Source organism: Paramormyrops kingsleyae, chromosome 2 (assembly GCF_048594095.1).
Source record: "Paramormyrops kingsleyae isolate MSU_618 chromosome 2, PKINGS_0.4, whole genome shotgun sequence".
Taxonomy (NCBI): domain Eukaryota; kingdom Metazoa; phylum Chordata; class Actinopteri; order Osteoglossiformes; family Mormyridae; genus Paramormyrops; species Paramormyrops kingsleyae.
In genome coordinates this window covers 8,610,422-8,628,261 of record NC_132798.1, presented here as the reverse complement: position 1 = coordinate 8,628,261, position 17,840 = coordinate 8,610,422, and the positions used below count along the sequence as shown (strand labels likewise).

The window sequence follows — 17,840 nt, the reverse complement described above, 5'->3', positions numbered from 1 at the left end:
TTTGGAATATTACATACTAAAATATATTTTCTGCTGAAATGTGGTCTTCCGCTATCTGGGGTCATGTGGTTGCGCTTTTCTGGCACTAGATGGCAGTCTAACTGCATGCCTGTAATGCAGCGCCTGGTTTTATTTATTTATTTATTTTTTAAATGGAATTTTTTAACGTCCTTGCAGCGTCTGTTCCAGTGTTATGTCGATGTCTGTGTGTGTCGTATGGTGATGCCGAGGTGGAATTTAATTCCCCAACGAAACGTCAGAGATCCGTCTGCCGTCATTTAGGAAGCGCCTCTCTTAAAGAACAAAAAACTTTTTATGCGAACTGAATTACATATAACTCCTGACACATTTCACCGAAGGATATAACCACCCCCCATAACCATGTACTGACTGAACGGTTTGAAGGTGATTGAACAGATTGATTGCTTTGATATGGGGAATAAGAATAATTGAGGAAGAACTACTGTTTAAAGGGTGCTATACTTGGATGTTTCAGGGGGTCTCAGCTATGACGGGGCCTGCTGATACTGAGCTGAGGGCAGCCAAACATTGATTAGTGTGGTCAGGAGCGCAGTGCGGGTAACAGGATATTTGCTTGTGAAAACCCAGAGACGATTCCTACCCCTCTGTCCCGTTCGGGTGAGTTCTGGTAGCTCTGCAATGATTTCTTCTCCCAAAATGTCAGAGGAATCTAGATAATTCCCATCCCTGGGTTATTGCAGCCAGCTCACATGGAGCCCAGGGGCGTCATTGTTACAGCAATGCCCACGCGCTGGAGCTGAGGTGTTAGAGAGTGAGGGGGACAGGCTTAGTGTCCGCTTGTTACTGTGTAATCACAGCAGACAGGGATGCCAGACTGTCTGGCGGGTGGGCGCCATGGGCGACGCGTCGGATCACCGTGGAGGATCCCTTGGCTCTGGCTTTGCATGGGGCCCTTTTCAGCAAAGGCGCACCCTGGCCCACGGATGGCCGACAGCACAAAGAAGAGAGGCCTCGTGTTATTGTGCTACGGGCCAGACTGTCTGGGGGAAGAAAAAAGGGCGAAGAGAAAAGGCCAACGATGGCTGAGAGGTAAGAGGCCTGCCGGGGGAATGCGGAGTCGCTCAGGAAGTGGCGCTGCCAGGGCCCGAGGCCAGCGGCCGGGTCTAGCCACACCGGTGCCAGCGATGACCGAAGGGGCCAGTCACAAGATCTGCTTATCTCAACTGTGCCATTCTCTGCCACGGCCAGGCCTCACAATGCAGGCTACGGTTCCACTGGAGCTGCCCTGTGGTCACCATTCCCGGGCGGCGGGGGTGGTTAGGGCGAGTGGGCGGAGGTAGGAATGACCCGGAGCCTTCTTGATTGTTGCTTTCAGCGGCTGTTAGCTCAGTTGCGATAGCGTGGAGACAGGGCTCAGTTCCGGACCGCCGGGTCGGCGCTGTCCAGTCGAGAGTCATTAAGCCTATTGACGACGGTCCCTCTGGGCCTGTGTCTGCTGGCCGGACCCAGTGAAGCACACAGAGAATCAAAGAGCCGGGAGCTCAGGCCAAAACCACGGGCCCTTTAATGCTACAACAATAGTAATTCTTGTTATGAATTTCCCTACTCGGTTTTTCTTCGTACGTTTTTGCACGGCTACGTTTGTGAGTACGTGTGCTCACCATGAAGTTCAAGCTACGCTTCTGATGCGTACTGCACTTTTCTGCATCGGGTTTGAATTGGCAGTATCTCAATCCCTAATTGGTGCACCTGAAATAGTGAAAAAGTGTACTGAGGTCCATGATGACAAGGTTTGCAAAGAGACATAACGAACAGAACATTATACATTACAGCCTCAGCCCAGAAAGGCCTGTGTGAGCAGACTGGTGTCTCAAAAAGTGGTTATGACCTCAGCTCACGTTTGACTCTGAGGTTCACTTAATCTCTGGTTTCAGTGTGTGCTAGAGGTAGGTTTTATGCTAACAAACAATTGTTGAGTGAAATGTTAGTTATTGTTGAGACTCTTGAAAAAGGACTCTGTCTGTTAGAAACCACTGTGCACACAAAGAGTATGGATCTTATATTTTAAAGATCTTTGTTAGAGACCAGTAAGGCTGAAAGACTGTAAATGGACTGGTCCTATCAAAAATGTCACTTCTAAGCCAGTCTAAAAAAATCTGTGCCAATAGCAAACACCACTTACTATCTCTCTAAAACTGTGGAGCTGCACTTGGTGCAGTACATGGATAGATGTCACGTATTTTAAACTGTTAATAACAGGAATTTTAAGAGCAATCTTATGTTCTGAGAGGATGTCCTTTGTGCTTCACACTGAACGCGTTGCTCATCTTCACTCCTTAGGAGTAAAGTAAGGAGAGACCAAATAGGAGATAAGTGATATTGTTACGGCGAGCAAGGAGATGATGTGTTTTTCCTGTAGATTATTGGAAAATTTACTGTATGGCACTATGACATGCTGAGAGAATGTCACACTGATTTGCCCTGTAAAGGATGCTGAAAATGTACTATACTACCCCTGTGCACCAAGCATTTGTGGGTCTGACTCCATTCTTGCGATCATGACTTGGGCCCCCATAACTGCCTATTGTGAAAGCACTTGGCCAAATCTCACTTTCTCCCTCATATTTTCCACTCTCTTTCACCGCAAGAGAGGCCACTCTGAAAGAACGATGCCTTTTTTTTTCCCCCACTTTCTCATCAGGGATTCTGAATGGCTTTTGTGAGTGTCAGAGGGACGTTTGTTTTCGACATTGTTTAAGGCGGCAGTAATGACCTGCCTCGGTTCATGTAATGCTGGAGGACAGTAGTGGTCTGAAGGATGGGGGGGGGGGGGTTTCTTTCCATGGCCTTGCTGAGAAACTCAGCCTTGTTTAATACTGGTCTGCAGGCCTTGTTGGAGGTTCCACACGCTACACAGCAAGTAGAGCAATTCATCTCATTCAGGTTTTTAACGCTCAAGGCTGGATTACTTGTAAGCTGTAGTCTGTATAATGTTAAATTAGACTTCCATTTCATTTTTGTTGCTTGGCAACACATTTGACAAGTGTTGGCACTGATTTGACTTGACATGCCACATGAGCCACTGTACCTAATTTTTTTTTAGTATATTTCCAGCAAATGCAGAACAACCCAGCACAATTTAGATGTTGACAGACACCTGGAATTGTCGTGTTTGAGTGATGACTCCTGGCGTTAGAAATAAACTTTTCTGACTAGCTATAGAGTCCAGGCATCTATCACAGATTGGGTTTTACCGTTTTAACTACACGTGCGGTCTCACACAGACCTGGTGAATAACCTGCTCAAGGTTCTTGTAATGATCGAGACTGGAGATCTAAGTGCAGGATTGATTCAAGATATACCGTCAAGAGGCATACACAGTTCAACAGTGCTTCACAGTGCAAGCAGTCTCTGGGTTACAAATGAGATCTGTTCCCAAAGTCTGTCTTTAAGTCATATCTGTAGATAAGTGGGGAAAATAATAATACAGTACATAATAATCATTATTATACAGTTATAATAAAAGTAACTGAAGGAGCACAATGTTTTCACGTAGTAGTAGTGCGTGTTTTCGTCATTATGAACCTTTGTATTTAACCCGAATTTTTAATACAATAGACTTTATGACCATCTATTTGTAAGTACAAGTTGTCTGAAAATGGGAGATTCTTAACTTAGGGACGACCTGTAATATGCATAGAAAAATCAGAATTGCTAATGTGGGTCTGAAGACAAGGCAAGATTCCGAAAAGCAGTCTTCCCTCAGAAATGCCTCTTTGGCGAGTATCTCATGAAGCTCCCAGTTCATTGAGGTCGCTTGTATCTCTTTGAGTAAAAGTCACCGTACAGCATCAAGTATCCAGTCCTGCGAAGCTGTAGGGCCTGGTGCTGGTGCTTAAGTTGGCCACTTCACCCTCCACCTAACTCCATAGACAGTTTCTATGCAGTTAATGACATCCGGTGTGGTCCCTAAGAAGGCATGCTTCACTGACACGTCAGGTTATGGGCCAGAAGCTCACACTTCAGGTATTATGAAGACCTTTGTGAGGCCGGCAGCAAAGCTGCCCTGTTCTCTGCTGAGTGACCACCTGGACCCCCTGCCGTTTGTGTATCAGGGCTAATTAGCAGTACATGATACAGGGAGCTTGTGAGGAACATGTTTTTGGGTTTTTCCAGTGACTTCAATGCAATTCAGACAGACATCCTGTATCGCCAACTACCTGGCTAGTAGATGATTTCTGTTTGAGACTCCATAGGAAGACTAAGGAGATGGAAGTAGATGTTCATTCTGCTGGTGTGGCCACATCCCCAGTCGCTATACAAGTGGAGATTGTGGAGACGGTGCACGGCTACAGATTAGTCGGCATGTATCTCAACCTGGACTGCAGAAATAACACAAGTGCACTGTAAAAGAATAGACAGAAGAGGGTTGATGAAAACCAGGTTCTTCAATGTCTGCAACAGACCTCTCACCATGTTTTACCTCTCTGTGGTATTTAGTATTGTCTTCCTTACCATAGTGGTCTGTGCGGGGAGGGGCAGAACATTACCTCTAGGGGTGTCCATCATCTGATTAAGCTCATTGAAAAGGCTGAATGAGAGAGAGTGCTGTCTCTAAGGCACACTGAAGCTGGTAGCAAAAGATAGGATGAGGGTAAAACTCACCATCATTATAAACAACAATGATCCCATCATTGGGCTTCCTGCAAGGACCTTGGTTCTAGTGGGTGAAAGTACCACAGTACACGTAGAAGCTTTTCTGGGGCTCCTTCAGAACCAGCCGCCTCCAGTACCACCTCGTTTTATATTTTGTTCATGCAGAACGAGCTTGTTCTGTCTTTCTGTATTTGGTTCTCATCTATAGGTTTCCTGCTGCAATTTTGGTTGGAGCTGGAGTGGATAGGAGCTGAGATTGGGAGAGTATCAAGAGAGCGACAAGAGCTGAGATGATTGTCAAAAGCCATTTTGGTTGATAAATGAAAGGAATTCCATTCAAATCTGCTGTAGCTGGATTCTATCCACTTCTCTGGAAACTTCAGAGTGTCCAACAAAATAGCATTGTTCCAATAGCTCATTGTGGACATTGAGGTATATATTTTGTATTTCATTGCATTGTATTTATTGCCACACTTACCGTGTTACTCTTGTTAAACCTTCTGTATGTTCCCAGACCTGCAATTTCCCCCAGGGGCCAATAAAATATGCCTACTTACCTACGTACTATAAGGTCATATCAAGTCCTTCAGAGGTAATTGTGAGTTGCATACATCAGACCTATAGCCTTTGTCCTGCAGTCGCTTTTCCATAAAATTGTAATTATAATTGCAACTATTTCCAAGCGATGCATATTATAACCACTGGACTTAAAATTACATTTGCTGCTTGAGCGGGATTTATGACTGTTATTGAAGGGTCGTTTGATAAACGCCTTAATTCACTGCTGGAATCACCCAAACGGCAAAAGCGGTGAGCTGTGAGGCCTGTTTATTGACAATAATAAAGTAGTCCTTTAGAGATGTCCCCGAACGATCACAGGAACGTTCAGACTGAAAGCCAGTTACTCTGGTCTCTGTGGAAACAGGGCCTCATACCCACTGTTTAAGAACTCACATTGTATGAATTACCTGCAAGTGGGTCTCAGAGCCATTCTGAAAGGCAAGGGCATCTTCCGCATTTGTAGAACAGGAGATCTTGTCATGCATCATCGGTCCATTGTGCCGCCTATGCCATGGTTTGTAAGGGGTTATATCCAATCAAATTTGACCGTGGTTTGTAATAAGACCATTAAGTGGTGCAGCATAACTGCTTTTTTTCATTGCAAACTAGAATGTCCCCTGGGAGATCATGATTTACCATAACAGAAAATGATTTGCCACAGTGGGTTTTTCCATGGGCCAATATTTGCGATTTGCCGTTGTAGCTGAACAACAGATTGTCTAAAGGGCCAGATTAAGGGCTGTCAGCCGTTTCTGTTTACTAAATATTAAAGTTTTATTCAGTTTTATTCTGCTATCTTCACTCAAAGGGTAAATGAAGAGTAAAACTATTTCTGAGGACACGCACTAGGGTATTTCCTGTACACGAATCCCACAGAATCCCACCACCACCATTAAATCTTCCGTAAGAAGAAATTCTGTCCCGATATGGTTCTGCTTGAGGCGACCTGCCATGTCTTTTTGGAAGCCTGCATAGACACACCCTGGCATGTGACCCAGAGAGCTAAAGATAAAGGATCAGAACTTCCTTCACTGTGGTAGGTGTCTGCGTTCATACAGGGGTGAGCCGACACCATGCCGACCGGAACATTCTCTCCCTGTCACGGATAGGTGCCAGTCAGGATCTAAGCCCATGGTGCATGGAATACAGGGAGCAAAAACCAGGTACGTTGGGCTAAAAACGGCCGGTCCATCCAAGCGCTAACCCCTATCACATTTAGGCTGATGCCAGGACACGCTGAGTCCGCATGCGCGAAATTAAGCATTCCTCTTCACTGGCCCTCCATGCCACGAAACCTAACTGTCACTGCAGAGGGGTGGGCGGGGGGGGTCTCAGCCCAGCTCGCTGACAGCTCCGTGCTCTGCCAGATATTCCCCCGCTCGTGGTTTCACGGACACGGCGCGAGCCCTAGATGCGGGTTTCCCCCGAAAGGTTTGCGTCGTCGAACCAGCTCGGAATCCTCCTCATATTTCTGTTCCCGCTCCGGCGTTTCTCGCTGTTATTTTTGTTTTGGCTCGTCATGCCAGAGCCCCGCCCGCGGCACGGCACCACGCGGCTTGGCCAGTCCGCCCCGCTTTACAGAACAGTCTGCAGTCACGACCCAAAGCCAGGCTGCAGTTTCGTAACCAAATTCCGAACTGGGAACATTTTCTAATCGCTCTCTCTTCCGCCTGACTCTCGTTACGTGCAAAGCTTCTTCGGCACAGACAAATAAACACTTGACCTTGTGGAGTACAAAAGACACAATTATCACCTCCTTAGTGAGTGTGATGGCTGGTGATGCTTCTATCTAGCTTTGCAATTGTGACTATTTTCATATTAATTTCATATGTGTCATATATAAGTGCTTGTGTAATTGAATTTAAAATGCCATTCAAATGTAAATACACTGTTGAATGGATATAAATCACGGTATACATGGAAGTTGGAAGACTGTATATATGATTTGGTTAATCATTAAGCATGAAGCACTTACCACATGCCTCCAAACCAGATGGGAGATTATTGATCTGAATATGTTAGCTGCTCTTCAAGAATCACACTAATGTGTTCAGACTACAAAAACCATAAACTGGGCTATGGTGAGTTAGGGCCCATAGTAGTTCAAATATGAGTTTCTTTCCGTAATAAAGAGAACAGAAACTGCAAAACCTCCAGAAGGTGTATCGTGTCCAAATCTGGTTTTGTTATGAGCAAATGAGCTGAGGTGCCCTTTCATATTGACTGCTCCAGCACGACGGTGAGGTGCTCCTGTCTGCGCCGTACCAGACAGAGCGGCACGTTTCGCCCGCGGTGGCCAGACGATGCCACTCGGTCTGCTCCCCCAGCGGGTCAGCCTGACACGGCTCCCAGGCGCTCTGTGACATCCAGCCGCTCTGTCTAGACAAAACACCACCACAAGACGAGCTGGCTGTGTTTGCTGCAGCGAGACGCTGGCTCTCCGATAGCCAGCTACCTGTCAAACTCTCCCCACAACCCCCTACCACCACCGCCGGCATGGAAAAAACACGTAAATAACCTGTGTGTATTAATACACACACTCTGCACTGGCTCAATTCATGTCACATCTGTGCCTTGCAGGAAGTGGGTACCAGCCACATGTGGGGAAATATCGCGGCAGGTGTCCTTCCTGTTTGAGTCTTCAAGGCTCGGTGACAGTATGCCAAGCCTCATCCCTCGTGAGACGCAACGTTACCTCCAGGGCAAGTGAGAATCAGAGCTACGGGTTTAACTGGATGGCAGGGTAGGGGGTGCAAGGCGATTGGGGGGGGGGGGGGGGGCGCTCTATCAGATGGCCCATTGCGCAACCGTGTCGGCGTGCGGCACGACGAATGCCTGTGACACACACAGCGTCATCATGCCGGGAGCCCACTCACTGTCAGCGGTATTGTCTCCTGAATGTGTGGTGGCATTCGAGCGGATTCGTGCGCGGCGGCTTGAAGTGCTAGGGGTAGCTGGACAGGAAGTGGGATCACCGAAGCTCTCGTTGGGTGCCATCTGGAATGCCAACTGGAGACGTCTCTGAATTCTCACTCCAGAACCGGCCAAAGACCTATTATTCTTTGCTCGTTCTCCTGTTTCGGCTGCCAGCTGATGAAGTCACGAACTCCTGACCACTAGCCTACCGTGCTCCAGAGTGACCAACCGCTCCGACCATCTGCTACCCCAGAGGGATCCAGTCCGGGAAGACGCCTCTCCTCCACATTGGCTGCAGTTCATGGAGAGTACCACCAGCTTCACATGACAGTTGGGGCGCTTTGATCTAAATTTCAAAATGATACAGCTGAGTAGCTTTGGATTCGTTTTCAGCTAATTTTTCGCAACAAGGAATTTTCACTCATAAACACAGATCTGTTTCAACACATGCATAGACAGGGAGACCGTTACATTAGTCAATTGGTAGGACTCTTCCTTAATTTATCATTTAAAAATGACATTTTATGAGGTAACGCCACTATATTCTTCCAGCCCTAAGACTGACGGGCATTTTCGTCTTCCCCAGCTGAGGTTGGCCCCTCCATGTGACCCCTCCAAGCTTGAAAGTATCAAAGATCAAGCTGAAGAGCATCTCTGTCTGCCTGGTGTTTCTTTCCCGGAGACAGTATCTGTCAGGGAAGCACTTTGTCGATTACCAGTCGGTCCTGTGTTCTGGGAATAAATGAATACCATATTCGCATATTGACATATTATCTGACTTTTTCTTAATACATCTCAATACCTTTTTACCTAAATAACCAGTCTGCCTGTTTCAGAGGTGTAATAAATCTGTTCTGTCTTATTTCTAAAGTTCAGTAATTGTCTTGTTCACAGCACACAGGGATTTATAGCATAGTGCAATATCCACTGTATCCTATGAAGCCGATTTCTGGACATTGGAGAGGGGAACACTATCAGGTATTCCGTTGTGTTTTATGCTAATTTTAGCATATATTAGTCTGAATTGTTCTTTTTAAATTACACAATACAGGATACAGTACAGAAATGCATCCATCACAGTAACAACAAATACAACATTCTCTGTAAATGAGACTTTCCATGTCTATAGATATCTCCATATCTACCTGTTGTGTGATTATTTGCTTCAGAAGAACTTCAGCGCGAAGCAGCTCCCACACTGATGGTTTTTTTTAGAAATTGAGGATTGACATCTTGCTGACCTGCCCTCCTTCCCCCCAGGACAGGAAACTTTACTTTTCTCCTGCTTACACATCCAGTTTCTTAACCACTATAAAATCTTATTTCACTGCATTCCTCTGCTTCCTGTTTCTCTAGAAGTCAAGTTTGAACCGGCTCATAGGGAATAATACAACTGAGCGAGACCCCACGAGAGAATGAACACACCCTCCCCATGCAGAGGGAGTTGACGCGATCCTGCTGCCAAGTACTCTCTTAGTAAAGCTGAAGTAGCTGGATGGTTTGTTTTTCGAAGACTAGTTCTTCGCTAGAACACACACGCAATTCCGCCGATGCCAAAGTCCATAATGCTTTTTCTGTGCGATGAACTGATTCTCCGAGTTCAAGGCCTTCCGAAAATAACAAACTCTGCTCAGCTACCGCACTCCCAGTTCGGGGACCGGCGGAAGTGCAAGCCACTTCAGCGCGATTCGTTCCATGGAATCCAACACGTTAGTCTCCGCATGTTATTGTTTTTCTTAGGGGCCAGTACCTTCATAAAGAGGTGAAGTAAGTGTTACTTGGGAAATATAATCATTCGTTTTAAAAAATATATCACAGCGATCTGTAGGAGGCTCTGTGTGCCATTCACGTTCTGCAAGTGTATTTTCAACCCAGCAGAAGATAATAACAATGACACAGGGCTGGGTTTGGCTAATTCTGGAATTATCAGGGTAATAGACCACTAGCCCAGTATCTCTGATATGCCTCTATTAATGAACTCCAACTGGCGCTGATTGGTCTAATGCCCAAAGGAGTGGGATCTGTCGCATTTAGTATCCTCAATACAATTCTGGTGGTGTTCACAAATATACTTAATTGTATAAGTGAAAAATTTTAGCGATATGCTAAAATTGGTAGTTTTATTCCAATTTATTGAGTGGGATTTATGCACCTACAGTATAAATGACTCTGTGCTGTAATAAATGTGTTTTGTTTGGCTTTTGTATGCGTACGCTCCAATGCTTAGGTGTTTACAACCAATATGTTAAATTAAGACATACCAGTTTATCTTGGGAACATCTTAAGACCTATATACAAGGCAGTTGTAATGGGAGTAGCAAACACACGGAGCAATCAACAGCAGCACCACTAATCAATACTGTCAGTGCTCACATTAATATTACAGCACAATCAGTTAGTGTAAGCGCTCATTTATTCCGAGTGCCGGTCGTGAGAGGAAATGATGATGAAGGTTAAACAGTTTTGGTTTGTGGATGCAGATGAGGGCAGGGACATCCTGGATAGACCGCATAGGTTTCAGTCCCATTAGGCAACCCAGGTGGTCAGAAGCAACACCTACCCTGTTAGTAACACCCATCACCACCCACCCTGAGAAGCACATGTAGCTATGCAAGACAAAGTGAAATCAGCTGATAAAGCCTCCCAGGGAATGTGGCCTGAAGGTAAACCTGTCTGGGGTGCCTCTTGAGCTCAGACTGGCACAGGTATCATAGAACATGCTGGAAGTCCTGCAAGAAACACTGTAGCGATAGCATAGGAGATTTCTGGGCCCTGGACCAAGAGCAGTAGTCAGTGAATACTTGTTGTAAGTGAAGATAAACAAGCTGAGTACTCTGAGCAAGCTCGTAGAAGTAAGGAAATTGTTCTGGAAGCTTCTACATAGCCGGCACGGACTGTCCCACGGGTATCAGGTGAGGTGGTCAGTCACGTCTTAAGGCAGGTGACCGGACACCAATCAGGGCCACATGATCCACCAGAGCAGGTCTACACACAGAGGGGAGCTTTAGCCATTCTGCCAGCACTTTGCTGCCTTTGTTTCCTCAAATGTCACTGCTTAATTATGAACTTGATAGATTTTTTTTTCGACCTGTGGTGTCTTATAAGCAAGAATTAAAGTTCATGTATTTTATCTAGCAAAACATTAGGGTGGTATTAGCACTCAGCCGCAGCATTTTTGTTAATTCTCTTGGTTTTTGCAGTACATTTGGGAAATAATGTGTATTTTTGGTGTTACATTTTTCAAAGTAGTGGCACTGTATATGTGGTGATGTGAGCAAATACTGTAGCAATAAAGTCAACGCAAAATCATCTTGGACAGTACACAGGGGAAATTGGTGTTTTTTTTAGTTGATGATTCATGTAACTGGTCACTAAACCATTGTTAAGGGAAACATTGTTAATAATGTGAGTCATCATTGTAATCTATGTAATCTCTTGCAGCTTCTATGAATTTGGTTCCACAAATAAACTTGCTTTGCATAGTTACTTTATGGAGTTAGCCTCCCGCTAAGGGCAAAGGTACCATGAGGATAGGTGGCCCACAGTGAGCAGCCTCACAGCAGGCTGGGGCAGAACTCCCAGCTCCTAGGCTCTTGGGCCTAGTGGATCCACTTAGCTTTGGGTGCTAGGAGTCCACTACATAACATCCATCCATCCATCCATTGTCCAACCCGCTTATCCTACTGGGTCGCGGGGGGTCCGGAGCCTATCCCGGAAGCAACGGGCACGAGGCAGGGAACAACCCTGGATGGGGGGCCAGCCCATTGCAGGGCACACTCACACACCAGCCACCCACACATGCACACCTAAGGGCAATTTAGCAACGCCAATTAGCCGCAGCATGTCTTTGGACTGTGGGGGGAAACCGGAGTACCCTGAGGAAACCCCACGACGACACGGGGAGAACATGCAAACTCCACGCACATGTGACCCAGGCGGAGACTCGAACCCAGGTCCCAGAGGTGCGAGGCAACAGCGCTAACCACTGCACCACCATGCCGCCCCCCACTACATAACATGTGCTGTATAAAAGCAGAGCCTTCCATTAGGTATTTTAGCAGAACATAGCAACAAAATACCACCAGCACAAGATACACTACCAACGAGCTCAAAAATAAGTTCTCTTTAATTAGTCTATGTGAATGTGAAAATATATGGTGGGAGAATATATGATATCCTGGTCACCATTAAAATGACTGGGGCTACAGATCACTAGTCCTTCACTGATTTGTTCATTTCAGTATCTTGAAATGAGAGGTAACATTTCTGAATTTTCCCCACTCAGGCCTTTCTAATCTGACCTCTTAATCATCCCCTATATCTAACTGGTGAATTCTCTCCTGCCCCTTCACCATCTTAGCTATTGTGTGATGAGCGTGATGGCTGCCATTGCATCATCCAGGTGGGGGCTACACAGTGGTGGTGGTCGAAGTGGCTCCCCATTGCTTCTGTAAAGACTTTGGGTGTCTTGAAAAGTGCTGTATAGATGTAACATTCATTCATTCGTTTAGTTTCCCGCACACCATGTGGAATTGACAGAACCTCTAAACGTTGCCTTCAAATTACTCCTCAGGTAATACTCAATTTGCCTTGAAGCAGATTATTGGTTCTACACTTGGTGAAGCCTCATAAACGGGCAAATGTTAGATAATTCGTGGAACATATTATTAGGTTTTGGGGACTTGTGGAAAAGAAATTGCTTTGTTTGTTCACTTCATTAAACTAGCCTCCTGTGGACGGGAGTGGTTGGGGGCAGCTGAGGACAGATGGTCCCCACTGAGCAGCCTCTCAGCAGGGCCAGGGCAGCACTTCCAGCTCAGGGCTCTGTGGCCTAACCGGGCTACTTACTCTCAAAGTGTCAGCAGGTAATTACACTGCATTTATACACACAAACACACACACACACACACAATGCAGCTCACATTCTCTTTTCAGTTGTACTCCTATCTGTAAGGAGACAGATAAATTCACACATTTTCACACAGGTATTTTTTTAATGACTTAAACTTGTCCGTGATCTGTTACGTTTGCCGTTAAAAAGATATTTTTGGCGTTATCACCTAAAAATATCTTGGAGTTTTCTTTTTTATTCCTAAAATGAATGTGTTTTTCAGGAGTCCATTATATGATAAAGAGCTGCAGAAAAGGTAAGTTTTTTTTTTTTGTATTCAATAATTCACACAAACTGGATCGTGAGGAATAAAGTGACTGATCGTCACAGCAGCCGGACACGATGACCAAAGACCAGCAGACCACATGCTGGTCTTTTACCCTACAGCACATCAATGGAGAGGCGTAAGGGACACGCAAGGACACTGATTAAATGGAGCCCTAGTCTGAGCTCATGGGAAAACGGGAACCACCGGCCCCTGTGACATCACCGGACAGAATTGTCATATTGTTTGTTTGAGATGGTAGTGATAAAGATATCGAGAGGCCTGAGTAGAGCGTAAGCTGGGAGAATGGATCAAAAGCCATGCCCCCTTTGTCCAACTGCTGATACACTGATGTCTGATGCAGGCCAAACCCTGTCTGGCTCCAGCCTGCGTCTGCTTCCCCTTTCACTTCCCAGTCCCTGCCGCTGTCGCCTTGTCGTCCACCGCCCGTCCCGTCAGGAACACGTGAGCGCTGACTGATAGGCCATGCACTGGTCGCGTGTGGCCTTCCATGGCGGTGCCCGACGGCCTACAGTGTGCCACATTCTACAGTTCTCCCTTAAGGTCACTTGAGGTCAAGCAGACGGCCTGCAGTTGCAGTGCCAGAAGCCTCGGAGGAGTGGATCTTTGAGGTCTAACAGGTTCGGGCTGTGCACTGTGCCAGCTGAGACACCCGAAGGAAAAAGGCAGCACACGCACGCACACACTCTGCGTCTGCTATCCGCAAAATAACCCAGGGAACTTTCCAGAGTCCCACAAAAGGGGCATTCCCTAGCGACTAAGAACAAGGAAAAGCCTCCAGTCATCATAGAGACAGTAGAAATCCATCCCATAAAGCTCACAATGTCACACGTGTGATGCAAATTAAGTATAAGGAATTCCCAAAGCACACCTTTCAAAAGCTAAACCGTAGTAAGCTTCTCCTTTAACAATCTATATTAAAAGCATCCTCTCCCTGAAACCTTGCATAAATTTCTTGCCCATCAGACCTGATAACTCGGCCTGCATCTATCTGTCAGCTTTAATTTCATACAGTTGAAATAGACTATAATTCATAATCACAGCTCTTTGAGAAAAAAATCAATAGCTCTGTTGGGGCGAGTGACGTTCCACAGACTGTGGTGTCTCTTTGGCTGCCTCTTCTGTTTGATTGCTGCAGTAACATCTGTTGCCCACCCGGGGGCCCTGTGTCTGCCTCTGCAGGTGAGCAGCCCAGACTGCAACCTGGCCACCTGTCTAGAGACAGTCCTCATCAGACTCAGACTCAAGCAGCTTTGGGTGCCAGGTGGCCTGAGATCGGGACTAAGGGCTGAAAGAGCACTGATACTTCTCACCTAAATCAGGGGTGGAAGGAATCCCCAAGTGCCTTGTCTTATCTTTGTAATCAATTTGCATTCTTCTACATCTAACCTGTGTGTGCTGCTGTGCAATTTTTAATGCCCATTTTTATCAGGGAAAACACACCATGAATGCAATGATGTAAAATGTTGTTAAGTGATTGTTTAGTTCATACATAAATTGAAAGCATGCATTTAGTGAACAATGCATTTATCGTTATTTTGCATAGAATTTTTTTAGGCTGTTGCAGCAGGATCGCTCATAATTTCAGCTAGAGCCTTCCTAGTTATGCAGACATGTGTTTTATTGTCTACACTACCTGGATTTTGCTATAACGTTCTGTGTAGTTTGCTTGAAACTGTTAACCTACATGATTGACTAATAATTTATTGCTGCTCGCTCTTGTTAAGAGGCTTGGGGGCAGCTGTACTGTGACAAGGGCTATATAAAAATAAATTGAACTGAACTGAATTAAAACTGAATTGCATCAGACCTGGCGATGCTACCGTGTGTGCACAAGGTCCTGCGTCAGGTAAATGGCAGGTGAGCAGGCTTTAGGGAGTCACCTTGGCTTCCTTTTCTGGCACCATCTGCATTGGGCTGAGGGGCCCCGCGATGCACTCATCCACCTCCCATGGACTTCAATGGCACCAGCTTCTCCCTCTCAAGCCTCCAGACTCATGTTCATAAACATTTCCAAGGGCTTGTAACTAACCCAGAGGAGTTCCCGTTGAGCTTGGATCACTAATAAGTAGGCTAGCTAGACTGAAAAGGTATGGGGGGATTTCCTGAATCATTGTTACATGAAGGAAAAACCAAACCAAAAAAAAAAAACGAATCGGCACACAAGCATCAAGACTTTTTAAAATAAATATAGACCCCTCTATGCCTCTTTTTCTATGGAACAGACTAATTATGTAAACTGTTTAACTGATTTTTACAATTGATAATTATATAAGTTATTACTTCCTTGTCGGACAGGAAGTCTGCCTGTTTGCCTTAAGAATAACCAGGTTCCTGTTTCAGGAGGATTAAAATCCTGTCTGACCTCACTGCCCTGACCTTTACTGTGGCCCCACAGAGGCGGCTGTGGAAGAGGAGCCAGGGGATGAAGCGCTATTATGAAGTGGCTGTGCTGTAATGGAGGTCAAACAGTTGCACGTTTTGGGACTTATACAGCATGTTCTTTGAGTGCTAACTCCCCCCCCACCCCCCGACCATCCAGGCTACGATGAAGCCCTGGAGCTCCCTACCTGAGGCAAGGGGCAATCCTCCTCGGAGCAGGTGGTCAGGATAAGGTTGGATCCTCTTACAGTACATATCCTGAGGTAACATGAGATGGTATAGAAGAAGACGTCACTACTCTTACTCGCTCAGCGAGGATTCTGCTGGAAAGTCGTCCCCATTCGCGCTTTGGCCATCTCACCCATGCTCTGGGGAATAATGTTACCTCATATCACACCAGGACCAAACCCCTGCAGTGGCCCCAGAATCTGCATCAGCTTCTTGAATGCTCCTCACAATAAAGTCTGCAATTTTCCAAACATAATCAAATTTTTATGGAAATTCCTTAATAAATAAGAGTCCATCCATCTACCCACCCATCTTCTAAGCATTTATCCTGGTCAGGCTTGCAGGGAGATTTCCCTTATATAAGTTCAGTGTCATCAAGACATCAGGGGCTGTTACTGTTTCTTCCACCAGTATCCTTAATCTATAGTTGTCTTCTTCCAGTGCAGCTTCTCTCATGTTCTGGAAACAAGTTGACTATAATCTATAGTGATAGTATGCAGCCTTGTCTAACCATTATGCCCAAAATCTGTCACTTATTGTTTAGTAAATAGTTATTATATGATATGACATCCATCTATCCATTCATCCATTCACCTGCTGGCTTATTTATTGCAAGTTATGGGTTGAAAATAGAAATGAATACAAATATAAACAGCTAACACAGAATCAAGTATTTCAGTTGTAAAAATCTGGATTCCCACTCACGCGCTCTGAAAAAGCCCGCTTCAGTAGCTCAGCCGGTAGAGCTGTGGACTGTCGATGCATAAAGATGGGCATCCTTAAGCTCTGCTCTGGGGGCGGTGTGCAGCTCATCAGGTCAGGACTCAGAACTGGCTGATAGGCCATGCACAGATTGCCTGTGACCTTCTGTGGCAGAGCCCCACGGTCTACAGTGTTTCACATTCTGCAGTTTTTCCTTAAGGTCACTTGAGGTCAAGCAGACGGCTTGCAGTTGCAGTGCCAGAAGCCTCAGAGGAGTGGATCTTTGAGATCTAACAGGTTCGGGCTGTGCACTGTGCCAGCTGAGACACCTGAAGGAAAAAGCAGATCGCCTGCATTTGCAGTGTCAGAAACCTCGATTGAGTGGATCTATGAGGTCTAAGGGAACTTTTCCACCCTACCAGGTACCATGCTTTTGGTATTTCAAGAAGGTACCAAAGGTGTGGTACTTCAAGGTGTTGGTTTTCCACTGGTGTAAAAACTAGTACTAGTGCTGAATGACATCACTGGTACTAGGGTATTTCGTACTGAGTTTATAGGGCTGGATGATGTGTGATTTTAATACCAACATTGCCTGTTATACACATATAATTCTTACATCTCTAGTCAGCTAGATTAATATCAGGCTTTTTCTTACCTTCAATTTAGTACAGATATTATTGCGCAGGGAGTTTAAGTCTCGCTAAAACATTTTTACTCTGTCATAGGAAAAAAAACTTAGCAAGTTTTGCAATTTTAATTATTATTCCTTTTCAAGATTATCTAGTATATGTTTGAAAATCAGTTTAAAGTTTTTTGCATGAATGCTGCATGCGTTCTCCAAGACAATCCACCCCAAAGAGCCCAAGTACCCCAGCTGGTCTGGCGCATTTGCTACTTGGAACGTTGGGTACTGATACTCGAATGGAAACGGGAAAGTACCGAAAGTACCATACCAAAAATACGGTACTTGGTGTGATGGAAAAGCGCCCTAACAGGTTTGGGCTGTGCACTGTGCCAGGTGTGCCGCCTGAAGGAAAAGATAAATGTCCTACACTCACACACACTCACACACACACACACACACTCTACGTCTATATTAAGTGCATCCTCTCCCTGGAACTTTACAGGTTCAAATCCTGGGTTCAGCAGAATGATTTCGCTGTTGGGCCCTTGATCCCCAAATTGCTCCAGGGACTGGCATGCCCTGCTTCCTCAACTGTATACTGCTTTGGAGCA

At 45.6% G+C, this 17,840-nt stretch overlaps 1 long non-coding RNA gene across 1 annotated transcript; it reads left to right on the top strand.

Moving 5' to 3' along the window:
• The first annotated feature begins 4,062 nt into the window (after positions 1 to 4,062).
• LOC140587688 (uncharacterized) lies at positions 4,063 to 11,569 on the top strand. Its single transcript, XR_011989367.1, has 3 exons — positions 4,063 to 5,070; positions 6,309 to 6,362; positions 9,472 to 11,569. It is a non-coding gene; the product is annotated as an uncharacterized lncRNA (long non-coding RNA).
• Positions 11,570 to 17,840: the final 6,271 nt, after the last annotated feature.